Raw genomic sequence first — 25439 nt, forward strand, 5'->3', positions numbered from 1 at the left:
GGGGAGGAGTCCTTGTCTTGATCCCCAAGTCTTGTGAATCTTCCATGTATGCGGCAGCCGTCCGAACTGGCCCATGAGTATACGGCCATGGGGGTCCTCAGCCCAATCTAACAGATCGGGAGACGACGTGGTGAGTGCCCCCTAGTCCAGGACACCATCAGTAGCCCCCTGAACTGGTCTTCAAGTTGGGGACGCTCCTCGGTTCTTCCAAACTATGCTTCGTCTTTGGCTGTCGGTCTTGAAAACTGGTTCAACAAATCTTCTCATCTTCGATCTTGAGGATCGGCGAAATGCATTCGACGAGTTTGCACGTCGGGTATCCGAGGAGCCCCTTTAAGTTTCCGGCCTTTATCAATGCCTTGTTATTTTTATGCCACACCTCGGGTTTGAAGTTGTTCCCAGGACGCAGTGTCCTCTTGCGTCCGAGCTCTAACGCCGGACTGCATTCGAGGTATCTTTTGCAGCCGAGCACCAATGCCGGACTACTTCCGAGCTCCAACGCCAAAATGTATCCGAGCTCCAACGCCGTACTGTGTCCAAGCTCCAACGCCGGACTATATCCAAGATGTCATAGATCATCTTGGTCCAAAAAAGTTGAAGGAGTTTAGCCAAGCTTAATGCTGGAAATGCCCTCTATGGAGCCAGCCACTAGTGCCCGAGCTTTATGTCGGACTGCTTCCGAGGTGGTGCACCACCCCTACTATGGGCCAGTTTTTTGTCAATTATTTTGATTGGTGCAATTTATTCTCTGCCGAGATATATAGCCAGTAGCCCTCAAGGTGTGTATCGGTCTAAAACCCAAGATGCACCTGAAGGATGACGTAGGACCGCTGATCCCAGTAGCCACTGAGACTCAGGTTGATTTGCAAAATCGGCCTGAGGATCAAGTCCTAGCTCGGCAGAATACTTTGGGATACAAAAAGCGGCGTGCTCAGTCCTCGAGACTCAGCACGGGTGTGGCCGACCAACCTGAGGATCATAATCTCCTTGGAAACTGTATTGCACTTAAAATTTTCTGCATTGGACATGCAATGCAGTAGCCCCCAAGACACTGGTCGGGTGGCAACACCAGATCAGGGGATCGATGTACCCCTTTAATATTTGTAAATAATAAGCCCGAAGCCCAATAGCCCCCGAGCCTTAATGCGGGCACGGGTGGCCGAATTGAGGATCAATATCGATAGTAAAATCACAGATTATGTGTAATGACTCAATGTATCCAAGTACTTTACGTCATTAATGCTCGGATCCGCATTGTACAAAACTTTGTTGACCGACCATCGGCTTCCACCTCCTCGGCTAGTAGCCGAGGAGTTTTTTTCTAGTAGCCGAGGAGTGTTTGTCCTACTTTATAAAGCCTTTATGAGGGCAAAGATTTACGACAAACAAGGCAATCTGGCCATACGGTTTTATAAACAATGGTACGCAGAGAGATATGTTATATTACTGTTTAACATAAGAAATGTCTTCCAAAGAAAATAGTCCCGCTATCGGTTCCTTTCTTTGGGTTGTCATGCTAAGCATGATCATGAAACCTCAGCTCTAATGTAAGAGCAAAATATTGAGGATTTAGTTTGGGAGGCCAGTTACTAGCCCCCGGTAGTGTTCGGCTACAGTCGAGGTCAAGCCATAAACACTTTGGCCAATGTTATGAATGGCCCATCATTTAACACAGTCATCGGATCGCTGACCAGTTTACACTTATTGTGACAGTCAGTTTTCGGCTTTCTCCACTGAGGTGCTTAACCATGTGAGATGGAAGCACAATCGCAGTGGTTCTCCCTTTGCATACCTAGCCAAACAAAGCGGAACGTAGGAGGCAAGCACAGGAGCCGGGCAACCCAACTATTGACCGAAGACACAATTCAAAACCAATGCATATATAGTGAGATCCGAGAATGTATTTGCCGAATCTATAAAGGTGTCCGGCATTGCACTGTGAGACTTGTGCTGGAAACACACAAATAGTTTAAAAGTGCCATAAGCTTGGAAAACCAAAAAACGTCAGTAAAAACTTGAAGTTCGAACAAGATCAAGTGTTCGGTGCCAATCTGAAAATTCGACTTTAGAAAAAAAGTGCTTCTGTCGTGCTTTAACATGACACATCCTATCTCAAGACTTCAAGCGGGTCAGCCTACGGCTTCAACCTCCAATCCCGAAGGCTAGGCCAGTTTAGCAAACTAAACTCTAGCGGCTTTGAGAGAGAAATTAGGCTCCCCGGCTAGTGACCACACACTCGTGTCGAAAAAGGGAGTGGTAAATAAAGACTTTGCAACGACCAAGAAGAAAACACAATTACTACAAAATAGCTCATATAAATTTAAGAGCCCCCAAGTGACTTGGGTAAAAGAATTTTATGTACAATGATTGTATGTACAGAAGTACTAATATCATATCTTTGTTCAACCGAACTTTAAACGCGTCTTAACCGACCGTCGGCTTCTCCCTCTTCGGTCAAGGACCGAAAAGCGTTATGTACTCCACCTGTCAAGAATATCGACAGTGTTTCCGATAACCAGGCAACCGGGCCATAAGGCTGTAACAGACAAAGCGCGCTCAGGGAACTTATGCTATATTACAGACGAAGTGTAAGAAGCATCTTCGAAGAAAATAGTACCCCCACCAATACCTTTCTTCGGTGCTCATTATTACTATGAGACTTGTGCAATAGATTTTTTGTACTCATGAGTTCCGTTGTGTGCCGACCATGATTGAAAACAATAAGAGCGCTAGCTTTCGGCTTCACCCAGTCTAAGGTCAGAGCTCGGAGGACCCGGTCGTGACAATCACAGAGGTGCTCCCTTTACTCCCTAGTCGAACAATCAGGAATGTAGGGGTAAGCACAAGAGCCAGGCAACCCAGCTTGCAAATCGCTTAAGTCAAAATGGTGCATGTTATGGCGTAATACACGAACAAGGAACGAAGCCATACAAGTATAATCATATGCAAGTGGAAAAGCTTCATAAAAGAAGCCCCCAAATAAATGGGGTATTTGAATTTGTGTGTCACAAACAAAGTTTGTACAAGGAAATCTTCTACAAGCAACTTTTTTCCAAAAAAGTATAATGCTTGGTTGAACCGAACACAAGTTAAAAATTAAAGCTTTGAGCATGAAAGTGACTTAGCTGGTTAATGTGTTCGGTATTGATGACGCGGTCCGAGCTTGATGCGGGACAAGGTTCCATCCCCCAAGCCGGTCCCGAGGTGGCGGAGCGGAGAGCTCGACACGCCGAAGTGGTGACATAGCACGGTCAATGCAGACCAACAGAGTGACGCCGAAGTCCCCGGATCATTTTCCTGTGCACAAAAAATAGTGCAAATCGGAGATAATAGTAATAATGATAATAAAAAAATCGTTGCATAATAAATAATTTATGCAAAGTGAGTAATAAAATAAATATGGCCTGGCGTCGAAGTCAATGTCGATGCAGGGCGTCGGCGTGATGTGGTAAAGGCGTGGCAAAGCCTGAATTCACAGGTCGGTCCGAGCTCCAGATGCGGCGTTCGCCGGACTATATACGAAAACTGACTGAACCACCATGCGAATGTCGTTAATGCGGCCACCATTTGATAGACCTGGTTTATTTGTTGTAGCAATCCGAAGGAAGGTGATTCCCAAAATTGGGACTCGATCCGCACACCCATTGCCTGATGGGCGATAAAACGACGGCATGGCAATGCCGGCAAAGGTTGGCTCGTCGAGGAAAAGCCCTCGGTCCAGCTAACGTGACGGAGCTAGTCGGCTAGTGACGCCGAAGTGTTCGGAGTAGGTTGATGAAGAGATGGCGAAGCCCCCGGTCCAGCCGAGATGTCGAAGCCTCGATGTCAGCCGATGAGTCGAAGTAGGTCGGCGTGATGGACACCAGCTTGAAGAAGCAATAGTGCGGCCCTGCCGATGCAGGTCGTGACGTGGTCGATGCCGGCTTGATGAAGCGACCGTGCAGCGATGTCGGTATGCCCGCTCCGTGTAATCCGTGGGGGCGACAATGTTGGTGATGATTTATCCTTCGCGATGCCGGACTTTTGTTCGGCTTGCCGAGATGATGATCCGAAGAAGTTGAGCTTGGCTCAACAAAGTGACGATGTGTTTAGCGCAGGTCGGCAGCTATGGGGCAATATTGCCGGACTGGTTTGACACCAGCATGATGTTGAAGATCATGTTCAAAAAATCTTAAAGTTAGTGGGATGTGTTCGGGAACAAAACACAATACCCCATACAAAACTTCCTTCACAAGGGATGTCCGAAATCCCGTTCATAAAAAATACGAACTCAGGTCGGATTCGTTTTCGCGCAGAAAACAGATCCGGAAAGTGATGCACTAATCAGAAGGTTCCTGGAGTTTGGACGGTCGGATCGAGCTGAAATTTTGAGAGGTGGTAGATATAGGAATTCCGCAGCCGATCAACAGTTGGATCTTCCGAAGGACGTCCGAGCTAGAAGCTGGACACCACGCCCTAAACTCATCCAGATTCCCGTCCAGATTTGACAAGGCTCCGGTATATCGTGGATTGCCAGAGATTCCTTCATCGGAACTCGAGAAATTTTCCAGGGTTGTTGTAGACTAAATTCCGCACAACTCCACCAAAGCGATCGTTAAAAAGACACTTGAGGAGGCGGTGGCGGCGGACACAAGTTTGCTGTCCAGAAAAAAAGCACGGTCGCCCGAGGGCAATGTTGACGTTGAGCCCCGGGCTCCCTGGATGATCCCTCCATAATCTTGATAGAGATCGGAGTTGATGTTTATAAAGGCCCCCATCCGAACATGATGATCGGAGGTAGGGCGCAGTCCTTGGTCAAACCAAGGTGACCAGTCGAGCTGGTGACGAAGATGTCGAAGTCGCAGTTGATCTGCAGGCGAGCATCAACCTTTTGCCGAACACACAGCGGAACTCTCAATGAAAGCACCAATGTCGGTGTCAAAACCGGCGGATCTCGGGTAGGGGGTCCTGAACTGTGCGTCTAAGTCGGATGGTAACAGGAGGCAGGAGACATAATGTTTTACCCAGGTTCGGGCCCTCTTGATGAAGGTAAAACCCTACGTTCTGCTTGATTAATATTGATGATATGGGTAGTACAAGAGTAGATCTACCACGAGATCGGAGAGGCTAAACCCTAGAAGCTAGCCTATGATATGATTGTATGTATATAATCTATCGACTAGCCTGGCCTCGGTTTATATAATGCACTAGAGGCCTAGGATAACAAGAGTCCTAGCCGAATACGCCGGAGGGGAGGAGTCCTTGTCTTGATCACCAAGTCTTGTGAATCTTCCATGTATGCGGCAGCCGTCCGAACTGGCCCATGAGTATACGGCCATTGGGGTCCTCGGCCCAATCTGACAGATCGGGAGATGACGTAGTGAGTACCCCCTCGTCCAGGACACCGTCAACGGGCTTCGTGGAGGATTAGGCTGGTGTTCGGCTCGATCACCGTTGAGACTGCAGCCCCTGAGGCGGTGTCTAGCCACCCGTCCTCGATTGGCATAGTTGGCTCCGAGCTAAGGGTCGGAGCTGATGCGGGCGCAGCCTCTAGGGTACTGTTCGGCGGGAGAGCTAGGTCATACCCATCGTGATAGTGTGGCGCGCCCGGCTGTGGCTCGAAACTGTCGAAGATCAAGTCTCTGCGGATGTCGGCCGTGTAGTTCAAACTTCCAAATCTGACTTGACGGCCCGGGGCATAGCTTTCAATCTGCTCCAGATGGCCAAGCGAATTGGCCCGCAGTGCAAAGCCACCGAACACGAAGATCTATCCGGGGAGAAAAATCTCACCCTGGACCGCATCGCTATCGATGATAGTAGGAGCCATCAAGCCTAACGGCGATGACACAGAGGAACTCTCAATGAAAGCACCAATGTCGGTGTCAAAACCAGCGGATCTCGGGTAGGGGGTCCCGAACTGTGTGTCTAGGCCGGATGGTAACAGGAGGCAGGGAACACAATGTTTTACCCAGGTTCGGCCCTCTTGATGGAGGTAAAACCCTACGTCCTGCTTGATTAATATTGATGATATGGGTAGTACAAGAGTAGATCTACCATGAGATCGGAGAGGCTAAACCCTAGAATCTAGCCTATGGTCTGATTGTATGTTGTGGTTGTTGTCCCCTACGGACTAAAACCCTTCGGTTTATATAGACATCGGAGGGGGTTAGGGTTACACAAGGTCGGTTACAAAGGAGGAGATATCCATATCCGTATTGCCTAGCTTGCCTTCCACGCCAAGTAGAGTCCCACCCGGACACGAGACGAAGTCTTCAATCTTGTATCTTCATAGTCTAACAGTCCAGCCAATGGAGATAGTTCGGCTGTCCGGAGACCCCCTAATCCAGGACTCCCTCAAAGAGCGAGAGCAGCAGCGCGAGCAAGAGCAATAGCAAGAGCAGACCAGGCATGGGACCGACAGCAAGAGCAGAGCAGCAGCGCGAGCGAGAGCTAAAGCAGCAACGGCTCCTACTGATGTGGACGTCACTGCCGAGGGAGCGACACCATGGAGGAAGTGGCCGGCGACGCCGCCGTGGATGGAGCCGCGCCGTGTCGGCTCGGGACCGAGCGCCGGCAGCACCGTGAGATCGAATCAAGAAGAAAATGCGGCGATTAGTGTACAACCTCTTTGGTGGCGCCGATTAGGCCGCAACCTCATCCGAGTAAACGGTGATGATGATGCTCTTTCGATGGTGCAGGTGAAGACGGTGGTGTGGGAATGGAGGGGCGCGAAAGACGAGGGGAACTTCAGGGCAGCTCCTTGGAGGTGGAGGACGGGGTGGCTGAACTGGCGAGACGATGAGATCAACGACGAATCCTCATCCGGTACGGTAGATGAGGGACGTTGAGGTGTTGTTGTGGACGACGTCGTCGGGGAAGAGGCTCCGGCTGGGTGGTGGACAGAGCATGGTGTGGGGTTTCGTCGCGGGTTTTCACGGCCTCGGTGTACGAATGGGTGGGCGGATGGGATGGCAGTGGAAACCATGGCTTAGAGATGCTGAGGGAGTCCTGGATTAGGGGGTCTCTAAACAGCCGGACTATCTCCATTGGCCGGACTGGTAGACTATGAAGATACAAGATTGAAGACTTCATCTCGTGTTCGGATGGGACTCTACTTAGCGTGGAAGGCAAGCTAGGCAATACGGATATGGATATCTCCTCCTTTGTAACCGACCTGGTGTAACCCTAACCCTCTCGGGTGTCTATATAAACCGAAGGGTTTTAGTCCGTAGGACAACAACCACAACATACAATCATACCATAGGCTAGCTTCTAGGGTTTAGCCTCTCCGATCTCGTGGTAGATCTACTCTTGTACTACCCATATCATCAATATTAATCAAGCATGACGTAGGGTTTTACCTCCATCAAGAGGGCCCGAACCTGGGTAAAACATCGTGTCCCCTGCGTCCTGTTACCATCCGGCCTAGACGCACAGTTCGGGATCCCCTACCCGAGATCCGCCGGTTTTGACACTGACATTGGTGCTTTCATTGAGAGTTCCTCTATGTCGTCGCCGTTAGGCTTGATGGCTCCTACTATCATCGATAGCGATGCGGTCCAGGGCGAGACTTTTCTCCCTGGACAGATCTTCGTATTTGGCGGCTTTGCACTGCGGGCTAATTCGCTTGGCCATCTGGAGCAGATGGAAAGCTACGCCCCTGGCCGTTAGGTCAGATTTGGAAGTTTGAAATACACGGCCGACATCCGCGGAGATTTGATCTTCGATGGATTCGAGCCACAGCCGGGCGCGCCGCACTGTCACGACGGGTATGACCTCGCTCTGCCACCGAACAGTACCCCAGAGGCCGCGCCCGCATCAGCTCCGACCCTTAGCTCGGAGCCAATTGCGCCAATCGAGGATGGGTGGCTAGACACCGCCTCAGGGGCTGCAGTCTCGATGGCGATCGAGCCAAACACCAGCCTAATCCTCTGCGAAGCCCGTGACTCCAAGGTGCCGGACTCTTTTCTGGACTCCGAACCGTCCGCGCCCCTGCCAATCGAATCCGATTGGGCGCCGATCATGGAATTCACCGCCGCGGATATCTTTCAGCACTCGCCCTTCGGTGACATTCTGAATTCACTAAGGTCTCTCTCTTTGTTAGGAGAGCCCTGGCCGGACTATGGCCAACAGGATTGGGATGCTGACGACGGAGAAATTCGACGCCCACCCACCACCCACTTCGTAGCCACTGTCGATGATTTAACCGACATGCTCGACTTCGACTCCGAAGACATCGACGGTATGGACGACGATGTGGGAGGCAAATAGGAACCACCGCCCACAGGGCGCTGGACGTCCACCTCATCATATGACGTATACATGGTGGACACACCAAAAGAAGACGACGACGAGGAACGGAAGGACACAACGAAAGCTTGTCCCCTCGAGAAGCAGTCAAAGCTGCGGCGTAAGCGCCGCCCCAAATCCCGCCTCGGCAGAAATAACGATCATACAGACCCAGCGTTGGAGCAGGGCGAACTACTGCCGGACCATGACAATACGGAAAATCAAACAGAACAAACCAATTCTGTCAAAGATAAAAGTCCGGATGACATAACGCCGGACAGGCACCTGGAGCAGCAGAATGCCCGTCAAAGGCTTGTTGCCATCGCGAGGAGTCTGAAAAAGCAGAAGCAAAGGCTCAAGGCTGCGCAGGACACACTCCAAATCAGATGGAGTAAAGTACTCAACACAACAGCGAAGTATGGTGGTAATCACCCCACCAAGAGCTACCCGAAGCGGAAGTTGCTACCCGAATTCGATGAGGAGGCCCTAGATCCCCCACAACCAAAAATAAAAATGGCCACCTGGCCGGATAGACGACATCACGGCCAACATGGAGTGGCAAACAACTCCACTCACAAGCCAATAAGCGATCCACACGAGGGCTCGCACCAAAAGGACGGCGTAACCAAATCCATTTATGGACCACACAAGCGCGCCCCAGCATATGATGCGACACAACAAGCATCAGAACAACGCGGATTCAAACCCGTAAACATAGAGTCATACGACGGAACAACAAACCCTGGGGTCTGGATTGAGGACTATATCCTTCATATCCATATGGCTCGGGGAGACGATCTCCACGCCATCAAGTACTTACCCCTCAAGCTCAAAGGGCCAGCTCGGCACTGGCTTAAAAGCCTCCCCGAAAACTCCATTGGAAGATGGGAAGAGCTCGAAAATGCTTTTCGGGCAAATTTTCAAGGGACTTATGTCCGACCTCCGGACGCAGATGATTTGAGTCATATAACTCAACAGCCCGGAGAGTCATCCCGAAAGCTTTGGAATAGGTTTCTCACTAAAAAGAACCAAATTGTCGACTGTCCGGACGCCGAAGCCTTGGCAACTTTTAAGCATAGCGTCCGTGACGAATGGCTTGCCAGACACCTCGGCCAAGAAAAGCCAAGAACAATGGCAGCATTAACAAGCCCCATGACCCTCTTTTGTGCGGGTGAGGATAGCTAGATAGCCAGATGCAGCACCAGCGACCCCGGTACATCCGAAGCTAGAGATGGAAACGGGAAATCAAGGCGCAACAACTATAACAAACGCCGAAATAAAGAAGACAACACGAAGAGCACAGCAGTAAACGCCGGATTCAAAAGCGCTCGGCCAGGTCAACAAAAGCCGCCCTCTAAAGGCACCAGAGATGAACTGTCCAGCCTAAACAAAATTCTGGACCAAATATGTCAGATCCATAGCACCCCTGGTAAACCCGCTAATCATACCCACAGAGAATGTTGGGTCTTCAAGCAGTCCGGCAAGCTCAATGCCGTACACAAGGGGGAGGATACACCAAGCGAAGACGAGGATGAGCCTCTCAAGCAAGACACTGGGGAACAAAAGAAATTTCCACCAGAAGTCAAAACAGTAAACGTGTTACACGTGATCAAGGGGAGAAACAAAACGGAACTCCCAGAAAAATATGCCCAAGGGCCTATCACCGCGGAGTCCTGCCACTGGTCGTCTCAACCGATCACTTTCGACCATCGTGATTACTCAGCAAGTATCCGGCGTGCAGGATGGGCTGCCCTGGTATTAGAGCCAATAATTGATGAATACCACTTCACACGAGTCTTGATGGACGGTGGCAGCAGTCTAAACCAGATATACCAGGATACAATCCGCGAAATGGGGATAGATCCAACGAAAATTTGCCATAGCAATACTACCTTTAAAGGAGTAACACCAGGCCCAGGGGCTCATTGCACGGGCTCCCTGCTACTAAAGGTTATATTCGGCTTCCCCGATAACTTCGTGGCGAACATTTAACCTTCCACATCGCTCCGTTCCAAAGTGGCTATCAAGCACTACTTGGACGCGAAGCTTTCACTCGCTTTAATGCAATATTGCATTACGCTTCCCTCATGCTCAAGATGCCCGGTCCACGTGGCATCATTACAGTGAATGGAAGTATTGAGCGATCTTTGCACGCTGAAGAGAGTGCGGCTGCCTTGGCAGTCGCACACTAAAAACGGCCTCACCAACTAAAGCATTTAACAGGTCGTCAAGACCACGGACACGGTTAGACGAGTCCGGTGCAGCTATATGTAATTCATACCGGTCACACCCCTATTACAATTACAAGGGGCTCAACGCGCGCAGACAAGTGGCAATTTTTACTCATCTTGAATTATACATGGTTTCTTTAAAAACTATCTTTTTGCACGACAACTTTTTCACCTAAGTTCCTCTCTTTTACAGATGGTCATCGTGGTACACCCGTCCAGGACACGGCACAACGGAGACACAGGCACAGACGTGCAGTAGGGACCCGTTCCAAGGATTCTTTTTAGATTAACACCCTGCGTAAACCTTTTTTACTGTCTCTTGTTGATACACATCCACCGAATTCTCATCACAATTGAGAAGGATGCTGACGTCTTGGCATGTGGCCACGTCAGAATAATGCACGTACCTGGACACAAGGGGATTCTTACAAAGGGCACTATTTAGGCCCGGTTTATACCATAAAGACCGAACACCTTAGCGAGTGTTCGGCGTCGCGAGTTTGGCCTTATATGCATCAACTCCGAGTCATTGTCTTTGGTCAAATGTTGGGTTTGCCCGGCTCCTGTGTTTTGGTGCCTTATGTTCCGCTTTATCGGCTAAGGCAGCACCATGAGAACTACTGCAATTGTGCCCTGGTTCATCCAGACGAGCACCTCAGTAGAGAAAGCCGAAAACTGACTGTCATGATATAGCGTGAGACTGGTCAACCACTCGATGACCTATCGGAATGTTAGAATTCCTCCGCCTTAACGAAGGGCTGTTTTCCGGCCAGGCATGTACGCACCCCGAGATCGGGAGAGTGCGGGGCCACCAGGGGCTATCTAGTAGCCCCACTGTCAAACTCCTATGGCTAAGTGAAAGTGTTAAAGCATTATAGTCTGGTTGCCTCGTTCGCTCCGCTATCACCTCCTTAATAGGACCAAGACGTTGGGTTAAGTGTGAACACATGTTTTTTGTGAACACCTCCGCATTATATGCGTGGGGGTTGAAGCCGACGACTGCAATCTTTCAGGTTATACACATGTATACATAAATGGCCGCACAGGAGGCATCATATTACTTTCGGGCAAAAGTATAAACATAGCCTTATAAAATTTCATAAAAACATTGTGTTTACAATTGGAATACATGTCACTCAAACATAATATTCTTCGAGCACTGGGCCTCTATCAAGCGAGCACCCTCGAGAACCTCCTCGAAATAGTGCTTGGCAGCCACTCGGCCTATGGCCCAACCCTGCGCTGCAACGGTGGTAGCGTCCATCTCCGCCCAGTATGATTTAACACGGGCAAGGGTCATCCGCGAGCCTTCTATGCACGCCGACCTCTTCATCGCATTAATGCGCGGCACCGCACCAAGGAACCGTTGCACTAAACTAAAATAGCTGTTCGGCTTTGGCTTTTCCGGCCATAGCTGATCCACGACAGACCTCATGGCGAGTCCGAACAACCTATTTAGTTTGGCCCATTCGGCTAGCTGATCAGTCAATGGAAGCGGACGCTCTGGAACGTTGAATTTCAACCAGATGGAGGGAGTTGTCAGAGCACAACGAGACAAAGATATATCTTAAATATTTCGGGCTAACAAGGCGTGGGTTGAAATTTCCGGACAAGCCTAACATGTACTGTACCAAATGAATGCGCACTGCAAATGTCACTCAAAACTTTGAATTCATGTTATGTTCAATTAAAATATTTTGCTATGTGTATAATGCATGCAACCTACTACTCAAATGAACGTTTTAGTGCATTCCAAACGTATATACTACCGCTTCAATATGAACTAAATTTGAATTCGTTTCTCTATTTGAATAAGATCTACAGTAATGATTGTTGTGAAGTCAAAGCATTTGAATTCGTTTCTCTGTTTTAATAAGATCTACAATCATCATTATTGTCAAGTTAAACCGTCGTTCGTGTATTATCTTCACAGCACACCACATGATTAGTCTCGAGTTACATATGAACTATGTGTACTATATGAACTCGAACTAGATTTTTTGAATCCACTTTATTTTGATTTCAAGTCACATTACATTTCTAGCTCTAGCTAGATATTCATCATCTAAACCATGTCTCATGTATAATGTGTTTATCACATTATGTATGGTGCCCCGTCCCCTACGCCTACAAGTATTTAGATGTGAGTTGCAAACACCACACATTACCACAAATTCAAATAAAATGTGAGAATGTTCGATATATAGTATTGTTTAGATTGTTCGATATTTAGTTGTAAGATGCAAACGCCACACATTATCACAAATTCAAATAAAATGTGAGATTGTTTGATGTATATTATGGTTTAGATTGTTCGACATTTAGCTATGAGTTGCAAACGCCATGCATTATCACATTATGGTATAACATGTGCACAACATGTGTATCACCGCTATATTCATGCATGCAATGTTTAAAACACTATGATCTCCTATTCAAATATTTGAATCCGCTTTCATATCAAATTATGATCTTTGTTAGTCTCTTACACCCACACAATCCTCTAACCTTTGTAGCTACCACTAACTTTCTCTTGTGCATGCACACGCCCTCCTCGCCCTCCCCCTCCCTCGGCATTCTATACACCGTGCACATTAATTTTTTTCTTTAGGTCGTTCTCCCAGAGTCTCCACAACTCCTTTCCGACACACACCGATCGAGAAACCTCTCCAGTGATGCCTGCCTACAACATACACACACACCTTCAATCTCGTCCTTTATGTGTCCTTGCCTCGTGTCTCTCATACGGTCAGACACATGTGTAAACTCTCGCCCCTCTTTTCATCGATCTCACAACCGCACACTCCTCCCTGTATCTAGCTAGTAGTTGGGCCTCTCGCACCACCTCCTAGCTCCATTCTCTCTGTCTATCCGTCTCGCTGGGCCTTATTTGCCTCTAACAAATGGACGTACACCGACCGATCTCTCGCTATACATATAGCTAGCTAGGTCCTTATAACTCGTTTTTACCCACATGTCAATCGATCTACCTCATTAGTTGTGTCTCTCCCTTCCTCCGACAAACAACAATTGATCTACCGATCTAGTTAGGTTTGCTTACCAAACACATGGTTCCCCTTCATCATCCATGGATGCGTCCCGACAGATCTATCACGCACAGGCACACAAAGAAACACATCCCCACTCTTATTGATAACATTGCAGTTCCACCCTCAGTTTGTCTAGTAGGCCTCTCCCACCATCTTCGAGAAGCAACTCCATCACCCATCCACCACTCTACCCCTCTCCCTCCCTCTCCCCCCTCTCCCCCCTCTCTCTCCTCTCTCTCTCTGTCCCATCATATTTCCCGTCCTTCAGTTATGTATGGATGTCGACCGATCTCCCTCAAGAAATAGCTGGGTCTCTCCTTCTCAACACATATACGAGTCATTGTACCTCTATAGTTAGGCCTCTGCCTATGATGTCTACTACACAACCTTCTTCTTGTAGACGTTGTTGGGCCTCCAAGTGCAGAGGTTTGAAGGACAATAGCAAATTTCCCTCAAGTGGATGACCTAAGGTTTATCAATCCGTAGGAGGCGTAGGATGAAGATGGTCTCTCTCAAGCAACCCTACAACCAAATAACAAAGAGTCTCTTGTGTCCCCAACACACCCAATACAATGGTAAATTGTATAGGTGCACTAGTTCGGCAAAGAGATGATGATACAAGTGGTATATGGATAGTAGATAAAGGTTTTTGTAATCTGAAAATATAAAAACAGCAAGGTAACTAATGATAAAAGTGAGCATAAACGGTATTGCAATGCTAGGAAACAAGGCCTAGGGTTCATACTTTCACTAGTGCAAGTCCTTTCAACAATAATAACATAATTGGATCATATAACTATCGCTCAACATGCAACAAAGAGTCACTCCAAAGTCACTAATAGCGGAGAACAAACGAAGAGATTATGGTAGGGTACGAAACCACCTCAAAGTTATTCTTTCCAATCAATCCGTTGAGCTATTCCTATAAGTGTCACAAACAACCCTAGAGTTCATACTAGAATAACACCTTAAGACACAAATCAATCAAAACCCTAATGTCACCTAGATACTCCAATGTCACCTCAAGTATCCGTGGGTATGATTATACGATATGCATCACACAATCTCAGATTCATCTATTCAACCAACACAAAGGACCTCAAAGAGTGCCCCAAAGTTTCTACCAGAGAATCACAACGAAAACGTGTGCCAACCCCTATGCATAGGTTCATGGGCGGAACCCGCAAGTTGATCACCAAAACATACATCAAGTGAATCACGTGATATCCCATTGTCACCATAGATATCCACAGCAAGACATACATCAAGTGTTCTCAAATCTTTAAAGACTCAATCCGATAAGATTACTTCAAAGGGGAAACTCAATTCATTACAAGAGAGAAAAGGGGGAGGAGAAACATAAGATCCAACTATAATAGCAAAGCTCGCGATACATCAAGATCGTGCCAAATCAAGAACACGAGAGAGAGAGATCAAACACATAGCTACTGGTACATACCCTCAGCATGGAGAGCACCGGGATGATGAAGATGGCCACCGGAGAGGGATTACCCCCTCCGACAGGGTGCCGGAACGGGTCTAGATTGGCTTTAGGTGGCTACGGAGGCTTCTGGCGGCGGAACTCCCGATCTATTGTGTGTTCTGGAAGTTTTAGGGTACGACGATATATATGGGTGCAGGAAGTACGTCGGAGGAGCCACGGGGGCCCCATGAGGCACGGGGCGCGCCCTAGGGGTGGGGAGGCGCGCCCCCACCCTCGTGAGCACTTCCCGTATCTCCTAACGTGGAGTCCAAGTCTATCCGGTGGCTTTCGTTCCAAAAATAACTTTTCCAGTTGATTTCGTTCCGTTTCGACTCCGTTTGATATTCCTTTTCTTCGAAACACTGAAATAGGCATAAAACAGCAAATCTGGGCTGGGCCTCCGGTTAATAGGTTAGTCCCAAAAATAATATAAAAGTGGAAAATAAAGCCCAATATTGCCCAAAACAATAGATAATATAGCATGGAGCAATCAAAAATTATAGATACGTTGGAGACGTATCTAGCATCCCCAAGCTTAATTCCTGCTCGTCCTCGAGTAGGTAAATGATAAAAAGATAATTTTTGATGTGGAATGCTAGTTGGCATAATTTCAATGTAATTCTTCTTACTTGTGATATGAATATTCAGATCCATAAGATTCAAGACAAACGTTCATATTGACATAGAAATAATACTTCAAGCATACTAACTAAGCAATCATGTCTTCTCAAAATAACATGGCCAAAGAAAGTTATCCCTACAAAATCATATAGTCTGGATATGCTCTATCTTCACCACACAAAATATTTAAATCATGCACAACCCCGATGACAAGCCAAGCAATTGTTTCATACTTTTGATGTTTTCAAACTTTTCAATCTTCACGCAATACATGAGCGTGAGCCATGGACATAGCACTATAGGTGGAATAGAATGGTGGTTGTGGAGAAGACAAAAAGGGGAAGATAGTCTCACATCAACAAGGCGTATTAATGGGCTATGGAGATGCCCATCAATAGATATCAATGTGAGTGAGTAGGGATTGCCATGCAACGGATGCACTAGAGCTATAAGTGTATGAAAGCTCAACAAAAGAAACTAGTGGGTGTGCATCCAACTTGCTTGCTCACAAAGACCTAGGGCATTTTGAGGAAGCCCATCATTGGAATATATAAGCCAAGTTCTATAATGAAAGATTCCCACTAATTATGAAAGTGACAGCATAGGAGACTCTCTATCATGAAGATCATGGTGCTACTTTGAAGCACAAGTGTGGTAAAAGGATAGTAGCATTGTCCCCCTTTTTTATTTGGCCTTTTTTTGGGACAATTCTCTATTGAATGATGATCATCACACTTCTATTTATTTACAACTCAATGATACAACTCGATACTAGAACAAAGTATGACTCTATATGAATGCCTCCGGTGGTGTACCGGGATATGCAATGAATCAAGAGTGACAAGTATGAAAGAATCATGAACAGCGGCTTTGCCACAAATACTATGTCAACTACATGATCATGCTAAGAAATATGACAATGATGAATGTGTCATGATGAACGGAATGGTGGAAAGTTGCATGGCAATATTCTCGGAATGGCTATGGGAATGCCATAATAGGTAGGTATGGTGGCTGTTTTGAGGAAGGTATATGGTGGGTTTATGGTACCGGCGAAAGTTGCGCGGTACTAGAGAGGCTAGCAATGGTGGAAGGGTGAGAGCGTGTATAATCCATAGACTCAACATTAGTCATAAAGAACTCATATATACTTATTGCAAAATTCTATTAGTTATCGAAACAAAGTACTACGCGCATGCTCCTAGGGGGATAGATTGGTAGGAAAAGACCATCGCTCGTCCCCGACCGCCACTCATAAGGAAGACAATCAATAAATAAATCATGCTCCGACTTCATCACATAACGGTTCACCATACGTGCATGCTACGGGAATCACAAACTTCAACACAAGTATTTCTCAAATTCATAACCACTCAACTAGCATGACTCTAATATCACCATCCTCATATCTCAAAACAATTATCAAGCATCAAACTTCTCATAGTATTCAACACACTCATAAGAGAATTTTATTATTCTTGAATACCTAGCATATTAGGATTTTAAGCAAATTACCATGCTATTAAGACTCTCAAAATAATATAAGTGAAGCATGAGAGTTCATCTATTTCTTCAAAATAAAACTACCACCATGCTCTAAAAGGTATAAGTGAAGCACTAGAGCAAACGACAAACTACTCCGAAAGATATAAGTGAAGATCAATGAGTAGTCGAATAATTATGCAACTATGTGAAGACTCTCTAACATTTAATAATTTCAGATCTTGGTATTATATTCAAACAGCAAGCAAAGCAAAATAAATTGACGCTCCAAGCAAAACACATATCATGTGGCGAATAAAAATATAGCTCCAAGTAAAGTTACCGATGAACGAAGACGAAGGAGGGGATGCCTTCCGGGGCATCCCCAAGCTTAGGCTCTTGGTTGTCCTTGAATATTACCTTGGGGTGCCTTGGGCATCCCCAAGAATACATAGACAAACAGAGTGTCACTAGTATGCCTCAACTTGACTAGCTCGTTGATCAAAGATGGTTATGTTTCCTAACCATATAGATGAGTTGTCATTTGATTAATGGGATCACATGATTAGGAGAATGATGTGATTGACTTGACCCATTCCGTTAGCTTAGCACTTGATCATTTAGTTTGTTGCTATTGCTTTCTTCATGACTTATACATGTTCCTATGACTATGAGATTATGCAACTCCCGTTTACCGGAGGAACACTTTGTGTGCTACCAAACGTCACAACGTAACTGGGTGATTATAAAGGTGCTCTACAGGTGTCTCCGAAGGTACTTGTTGGGTTGGCGTATTTCGAGATTAGGATTTGTCACTCCGATTGTCAGAGAGGTATCTCTGGGCCCTCTCGGTAATGCACATCACCTAAGCCTTGCAAGCATTGCAACTAATGAGTTAGTTGTGAGATGATGTATTACAGAACGAGTAAAGAGACTTGTCGGTAACGAGATTGAACTAGGTATTGAGATGCTGACAATCGAATCTCGGGCAAGTAACATACCGATGACAAAGGGAACAACGTATGTTGTTATGCGGTCTGACCGATAAAGATCTTCGTAGAATATGTAGGAGCCAATATGAGCATCCAGGTTGCGCTATTGGTTATTGACCGGAGACGTGTCTCAGTCATGTCTACATAGTTCTCGAACCCGTAGGGTCCGCACGCTTAACGCTACGATGACAGTTATATTATGAGTTTATATGTTTTGATGTACCGAAGGAGTTCGGAGTCCCGTATGAGATCGGGGACATGACGAGGAGTCTCGAAATGGTCGAGACGTAAAGATCGATATATTGGACGACTATATTCGGACTTCGGAAAGGTTCCGAGTGATTCGGGTATTTTTCGGAGTACCGGAGAGTTACGGGAATTCGCCGGGGAGTATATGGGCCTTATTGGACGATAAGAGAATAGAGGAGATAGGCCAAAAGGAAGGAGGCATGCGCCCCCCCTCTGGTCTGAATTGGACAAGGGGTGCAGCCCCCTTTTCCTTCTCCCTCTCCTCCTCTTTCCTTCACTCCTACTCCAAAAGGAAAGGAGGAGTCCTACTCCCGGTGGGAGTAGGACTCCCCCCTTGGCGCACCCTCCTCCTAGGCCGGCCGCCTCCCCCTTGCTCCTTTATATACAAGGGCAGGGGGGCACCTCTAGACACACAAGTTGATCAAGTTGGTCGTCTCTTAGCCGTGTGCGGTGCCCCCCTCCACCGTAGTCCACCTCAACAATACTGTAGCGGTGCTTAGGCGAAGCCCTACATCGGTAGAACATCAACATCGTCACCACGCCGTCGTGCTGACGAAACTCTCCCTCAACACTCGGTTGGATCGGAGTTCGAGGGACGTCATCGGGCTTAACGTGTGCTGAACTCGGAGGTGCCGTGCGTTCGGTACTTGATCAGTCGGATCGTGAAGACGTACGACTACATCAACCGCGTTGTGCTAACGCTTCCGCTTTCGGTCTACGAGGGTACATGGACAACACTCTCCCCTCTCATTGCTATGCATCACCATGACCTTGCGTGTGCGTAGGAAATTTTTGAAATTACTACGTTCCCCAACACTTCGGGCTAGGACTGAGGCTAGAGTTGGGACAAAAGGAATGAGGACAATGCAACAATCATGAAGCAAATGAAAATGTCTTCATCAGACAATTCGACTTCGGTGGATTTAAGCTTGTTGGCGAAGAAAGAGACATGAGGAATACTAGAAACATTGAAGTGAGACAGGATAAAATCACGGCCAGACTCAGGATCAGACACAAGTGGCTCACCATCTACTAGGAGGTCAAGGATATCATGGATATCATACTTGGTCATTGGGATAAATTTCCTTTCGAACTGGAATTCAGATGAAGGGACATCAAACCTACTAGCAAGCCACTTCACTAGCCTAAGGGGAACCTCAGTCCTAACAAAGTTTAAGAGACAGCCCATGACGTATGTCTGGATGACATTCTGATACCTAGGACACATTCCAGCAACAACACCAGAGAAGAACTTCCCAGAATATCTAGTGAAAGTAGCACAAGTGGGGAAATCAGTAGATCGTTTCTGCCTCTACAAAACAACAAAAAAAGAGACACAAAATGAAAAACATAGGATAGAACCGAAACCAATAAAACTAAGAAAATACACAAGGAAGAAAACATTAATACATTCAGATTACTACAATACTTTAATAAAAGTACACAACTAACGCATAACAACACAACTATGGTTGAAAACTCTGAAAACCAAACTTCTGTGGTTACGTTTGTATTACATAAGAACAACAAAACTACGGAGGACAGAAAACATTACATGCTACCAAGGTAAATTACATATAAAATATACTACATGAAGCTATCATCTGGAAAAGCAAAAACTAACATTATATGAGAGCACGAAAATACATGACATTTAAACAGATATGGGGAACTAACCACATTCCTCCTAGAAGCAGATGATAGTTTCCTCTTTAAGCATTTTACTTACTAAAATGACAAAAAACACAAATGTCACCAAAAAGAAAAAAGCCAAATTAACAGAAGAAAGAAAGAACTAAAAAGAAAAGAAAGAACATACTTGATTGAGATAGAACTTCAAAAGAGCCTTGTCGAACTCTCCTTCATCTCGAGATAGATCCTGCAAACAAAGAAGAAATAAAACAGACCAAAAATAATTAAATCAAAGCTAAAAGATAAAGAAATTAAACAACAAAGAAAAGAAACATAAATAAGTAACTACCGGAGACACAGGATGAGAACCATCTTCTGCAAAATCATTAGGCACAAAATCATTAGGTGGAAATTAAACAACAAAGAAAAGAAACATAAATAAGAAATAAAACAGACCATCATCCACTGAATCTGCACTCTCTAAAGATGATATTAATGGAACATCCTGATGAGACACTTTCCGTAGCCTACCCATTTAAACCTGTAAGCGGAACATAAAATTACACTGAAACTACAATCAAATTACACTGTAAAATCCACTTAAATTACACTGGAATTAAAATGGATACACTGATAAATTACACTGAAACTACAATCAAATTACACTGTAAAATCCACTAAAATTACACTGGAATTAAATGAGTACACTGCACTGTAAAGTCAGGATAAATTACACTGAAACTACAAACAAAGTACACTGTAAAATCCACTAAAATTACACTGGAATTAAATGGGTACACTGCACTGTAAAGTTAGCATAAATTACACTGAAACTACAAACAAATTACACTGGAAAATCCACTAAAATTACACTGCAAATAAATGGGTACAATGCACTGTAAAGTTAGGATACACTGAAACTACAATCAAATTACACTGTAAAATCCACCAAAATTACACTGGAATTAAATTAATAAATTACACTTAAAAGTACGAAATGCTAGGATGAACTACACTGTGAGAAAATCCACTCAAATTACACAGAAAATCTGGGACAGGTTATGCTACAAGACTAAGACAAATTACATTACAATGCAAAAATGAGATAAAATCACAGTGGAATTAAAACGACTAAATTACACTTAAAGTCTGTAAATCTGAGATGAATTACACAGTAAAACTGACATAAAGTTACAATGAAAATCTGGGAAAATTACACATAAAACTACACTGCAATTACAATCAAAAATCACCCTAGAAATTCAGAGTTAATTACACTATATAAACTGGGAGAAATTACCCCTGTAAGACTACAAAACTGATATTACACTGGAAGTCTGTGACGACACTGAAAAGGTCTGATCAAACAATTGACAACACTGAAAAGGGCTGAGCCAAAAGTACACTTAAATTAAACTTAAAATTCATTCCTTCTAGAAGAAAAACAAACATGGTACAAAGGAGAACTACACCTCCAACAACAAATCAGGAGCCTAATTCATTGGAATACAAAAAAAGAGCTTGACACGAGCACCTAGCATCTACCAGTACATGAGCAGGGACAAGAGCAAGAAAACACGCAGAAGCATCAGGGAGCATCCCAACATGAGCAGGAACGAGCTAGGCATCTACCAGTACATCTACAACATCCCGCATGCTACAACTACAGACATCCACCAAGCTACATCTACAGAACCCCCCTCAGCTACAGGAACATGAGTAGCTACAAGTACATGAGCACCTACAGATCACCCTCTCACCTACAGGAACATGAGCACCTACGGGAACATCTACAAAACCCCTCGCGCCTACAGGAACACAAGCACCTACAGGAACATCTACAGATCACCCTCTCATCTACATGAACAGCTGCATCTCCACAGACAAAAGGGGGACAAATCCGCTGCATCTACAAACTACAACAGTACAAACAGCAGCGCGCGGGGGATGACCACAACAACCAGAAGCCTATCAATCCAGCGGCTGCACCACATGCGCGAGAGGGCGACATGAACTGACCTAGATCTGGGACGAACAAGAGCAGAACAACACAAGCGCGCGACGGGGAGAGAGAGAGGAACAACCAACCGCGACACCGGGGAGCGAAGAGGAAGGGGAGAGAAATCAAGCTCGAGTGGGGGAAGGTCTCAAAATCGCCATGGACGGGGAGAATCGCCTCCTGCTCCGCTGCTTGAGCTCCCCCTCAGCCTTATCCAAACAGAGAGGATGAAATGAAAAGGGAGGAAAGGCACGCTACCCCAAATTCAAACGAGACAAAAATCAAAGCCGGCCGGGCGCGGCGGTAACGGGCACAGAGAAAACCGCACAACACAAAAAAACCGGACCCGGCAACAAGACCAGCGCGAATCTCCACGCAAGAACAGACGGACAACAACTTGAATGTTGGCGAATTGCAAAACAGTCAGCTGTAAAATAGCAAAACCGTATATATATAGTAATGCTAAACATGGTGCGTTTATTCTACACCCCAGTAACGATACATACAAAATATAGTAACGCAATATATAAAATATAGTATTTTTCTGAAAATGTAGTAAATTAGAAACTTGGATAGTGAATTTTTTTAAAATTACTACATTTTGTACATTGTTTTACTAGATTATGTATATAGCGTTACTAGGGGTGTAGAATAAGCTATTCTACACTCACGAAATACAAATAGTTGCATTCATGTTGATTCACTACATAAAATTTCGCATAAAAAACAAAAATATAGATCATAAGATCAGAAAAATTGCATTTTATGTATATTTTACACTATATTTTAACGTTTGTAATTTTACGTAACATAAAATATTTTTTATGGTGATTACATATTTTGTTATGTTCTCTTATTACGTATGAAATAAGACAAATTTACGAAACGTAAAATTATGGTGCATTGATGTTAAAATAGATGGGGTGAAGAATAACTATTCCTCACCCAGCGTGACGAATAGTCAATCCCTATAGAGTAAAAAACACTACAAAAGAGGAGAATTTGGCCATCGTGATTAGGATCACTCTTTTTTTAACTTTCGTGGACTTTAACCGGACATGTTCATTTGCCATTTGAGTGTTTTTCATGGTCGATAAAATCTTTCTAGCTCATTGCGAAACATCGACTATTCGACACAGAATGCGTCGAATAGGATATTCCCGTTTCAAGGGTTTCCGAGGAACCATACCTTCCACCGACTTCTTTTATGTGCGGCTAGAGCGTGATGCTGAAGGAAATATGCCCTAGAGGCAATAATAAAGTTATTATTTATTTCCTTATATCATGATAAATGTTTATTATTCATGCTAGAATTGTATTAACCGGAAACATGATACATGTGTGAATACATAGACAAACATAATGTCACTAGTATGCCTCTACTTGACTAGCTCGTTGATCAAAGATGGTTATATTTCCTAACCATAGACATGAGTTGTCATTTGATTATAACGGGATCACATCATTAGGAGAATAATGTGATTGACTTGACCCATTCCGTTAGCATAGCACTTGATCGTTTAGTTTGTTGTTATTGCTTTCTTCATGACTTATACATGTTCCTATGACTATGAGATTATGCAACTCTCGTTTACGGAGGAACACTTTGTGTGCTACCAAATATCACAACATAACTGGGTGATTATAAAGGTGCTCTTCAGGTGTCTCAAAAGGTACTTGTTGCGTTGGCGTATTTCGAGATTAGGATTTGTCACTCTGATTGTTGGAGAGATATCTCTGGGCCCACTCGGTAATGCACATCACTATAAGCCTTGCAAGCATTGTAACTAATGAGTTAGTTGCGAAATGATGTATTGCAGAACGAGTAAATAGACTTGCCGGTAATGAGATTGAACTAGGTATTGAGATACCGACGATCGAATCTTGGGCAAGTAACATACCGATGACAAAGGGAACAAAGTATATTGTTATGCGGTTCAACCGATAACAAGATCTTCGTAGAATATGTAGGAGCCAATATGGGCATCCAGGTTCCGCTATTAGTTATTGACCAGAGAAGTGTCTCGATCATGTCTACATAGTTCTCAAACCCGTAGGGTCCGCATGCTTAACGTTCGTTGACGATATAGTATTTATGAGGTATGTATGTTGGTAACCGAATGCTGTTCGGAGTTTCGGATAAGATCATGGACATGACGAGGAACTCCGGAATGGTCCGGAGATAAAGTTTGATATATGGGATAATAGTGTTTGGTCTCTGGAAGGGTTCCAGAATTCACCGGAAGGGGTTCCAGATGTTTCCCGAAATGTTTGGTTACGAGAACACTTTATTTGGGCCAAAGGGGAAAGCCCATAAGGTTTTTGGAAAGTGCAAAAGGAAGTTTTGCGGAGTCCAGGGGCCAGACGCCAGGGTCCCCGGTGTCTGGGTCCAGACGCCGGGAACCCTGGCATCTAGCCCTGGAGTCCGAGAAGGACTCTTGCCTTTCGGGTGAAACCGACTTTGTGGAGGCTTTTACTCCAAGTTTCGACCCCAAGGCTCAACATATAAATAGAGGGGTAGGGCTAGCACCCAAAAGACATCAAGAAACACCAAGCCATGTGTCGGCTACCCCGTCCCCTCTAGATTATCCTACGTCATAGTTTTCGTAGTGCTTAGGCGAAGCCCTGCGGAGATTTTTCTACACCAACACCGTCACCACGCCGTCGTGCTGCCGGAACTCATCTACTACTTCGCCCCTCTTGCTGCATCGAGAAGGCGAGGACGTCATCGAGCTAAACGTGTGCTGAACGCGGAGGTGCCGTACGTTCGGTACTTGATCGGGACGGATCGTGAAGGTGTACGACTACATCAACCGCGTTGATAGACGCTTCCGCTTACGGTCTACGAGGGTACGTAGACAACACTCTCCCCTCCCGTTGATATGCATCACCATGATTATGCGTGTGTGTAGGAATTTTTTTGAAATTATTATGTTCCCTAACAGTGGCATCCGAACCAGGTTTTATGCGTAGATGTTATATGCACTAGTAGAACACAAGTGAGTTGTGGACGATACAAGTCATACTGCTTACCAGCAAGTCATACTGCTTACCAGCAAGTCATACTTTGGTTCGGCGGTATTGTTGGATGAAACGGCCCAGACCGACATTACGCGTACGCTTACGCGAGAGTGGTTCTACCGACGTGCTTTGCACAAAGGTGGCTGGCCGGTGTCAATTTCTCCAACTTTAGTTGAGCCGAGTGTGGCTACGCCCGGTCCTTGAGAAGGTTAAAACAACACTAACTTGATGAACTATCGTTGTGGTTTTGATGTGTAGGTCAGAACGGTTCTTTCTCAGCCCGCAGCAGCCACGTAAAACTGGCAACAACAAAGTAGAGGACGTCTAACTTGTTTTTGCAGGGCATGTTGTGATGTGATATCGTCAAGATATGATGCTATATTTATTGTATGAGATGATCATGTTTTGTAA

General features: G+C 45.4%; 1 long non-coding RNA gene across 1 annotated transcript; it reads right to left on the reverse strand.

Moving 5' to 3' along the window:
* Positions 1-19326: 19326 nt before the first annotated feature.
* On the reverse strand, positions 19327-22243 carry LOC123102071 (uncharacterized). Its single transcript, XR_006448727.1, has 6 exons — positions 22097-22243; positions 20465-20549; positions 20358-20383; positions 20196-20255; positions 20054-20104; positions 19327-19688 (listed from the first exon to the last, which is right to left on the reverse strand). It is a non-coding gene; the product is annotated as an uncharacterized lncRNA (long non-coding RNA).
* Between the last annotated feature and the right edge of the window lie 3196 nt (positions 22244-25439).

The sequence above is a fragment of the Triticum aestivum genome, chromosome 5A, assembly GCF_018294505.1.
Source record: "Triticum aestivum cultivar Chinese Spring chromosome 5A, IWGSC CS RefSeq v2.1, whole genome shotgun sequence".
NCBI classification, from domain to species: domain Eukaryota; kingdom Viridiplantae; phylum Streptophyta; class Magnoliopsida; order Poales; family Poaceae; genus Triticum; species Triticum aestivum.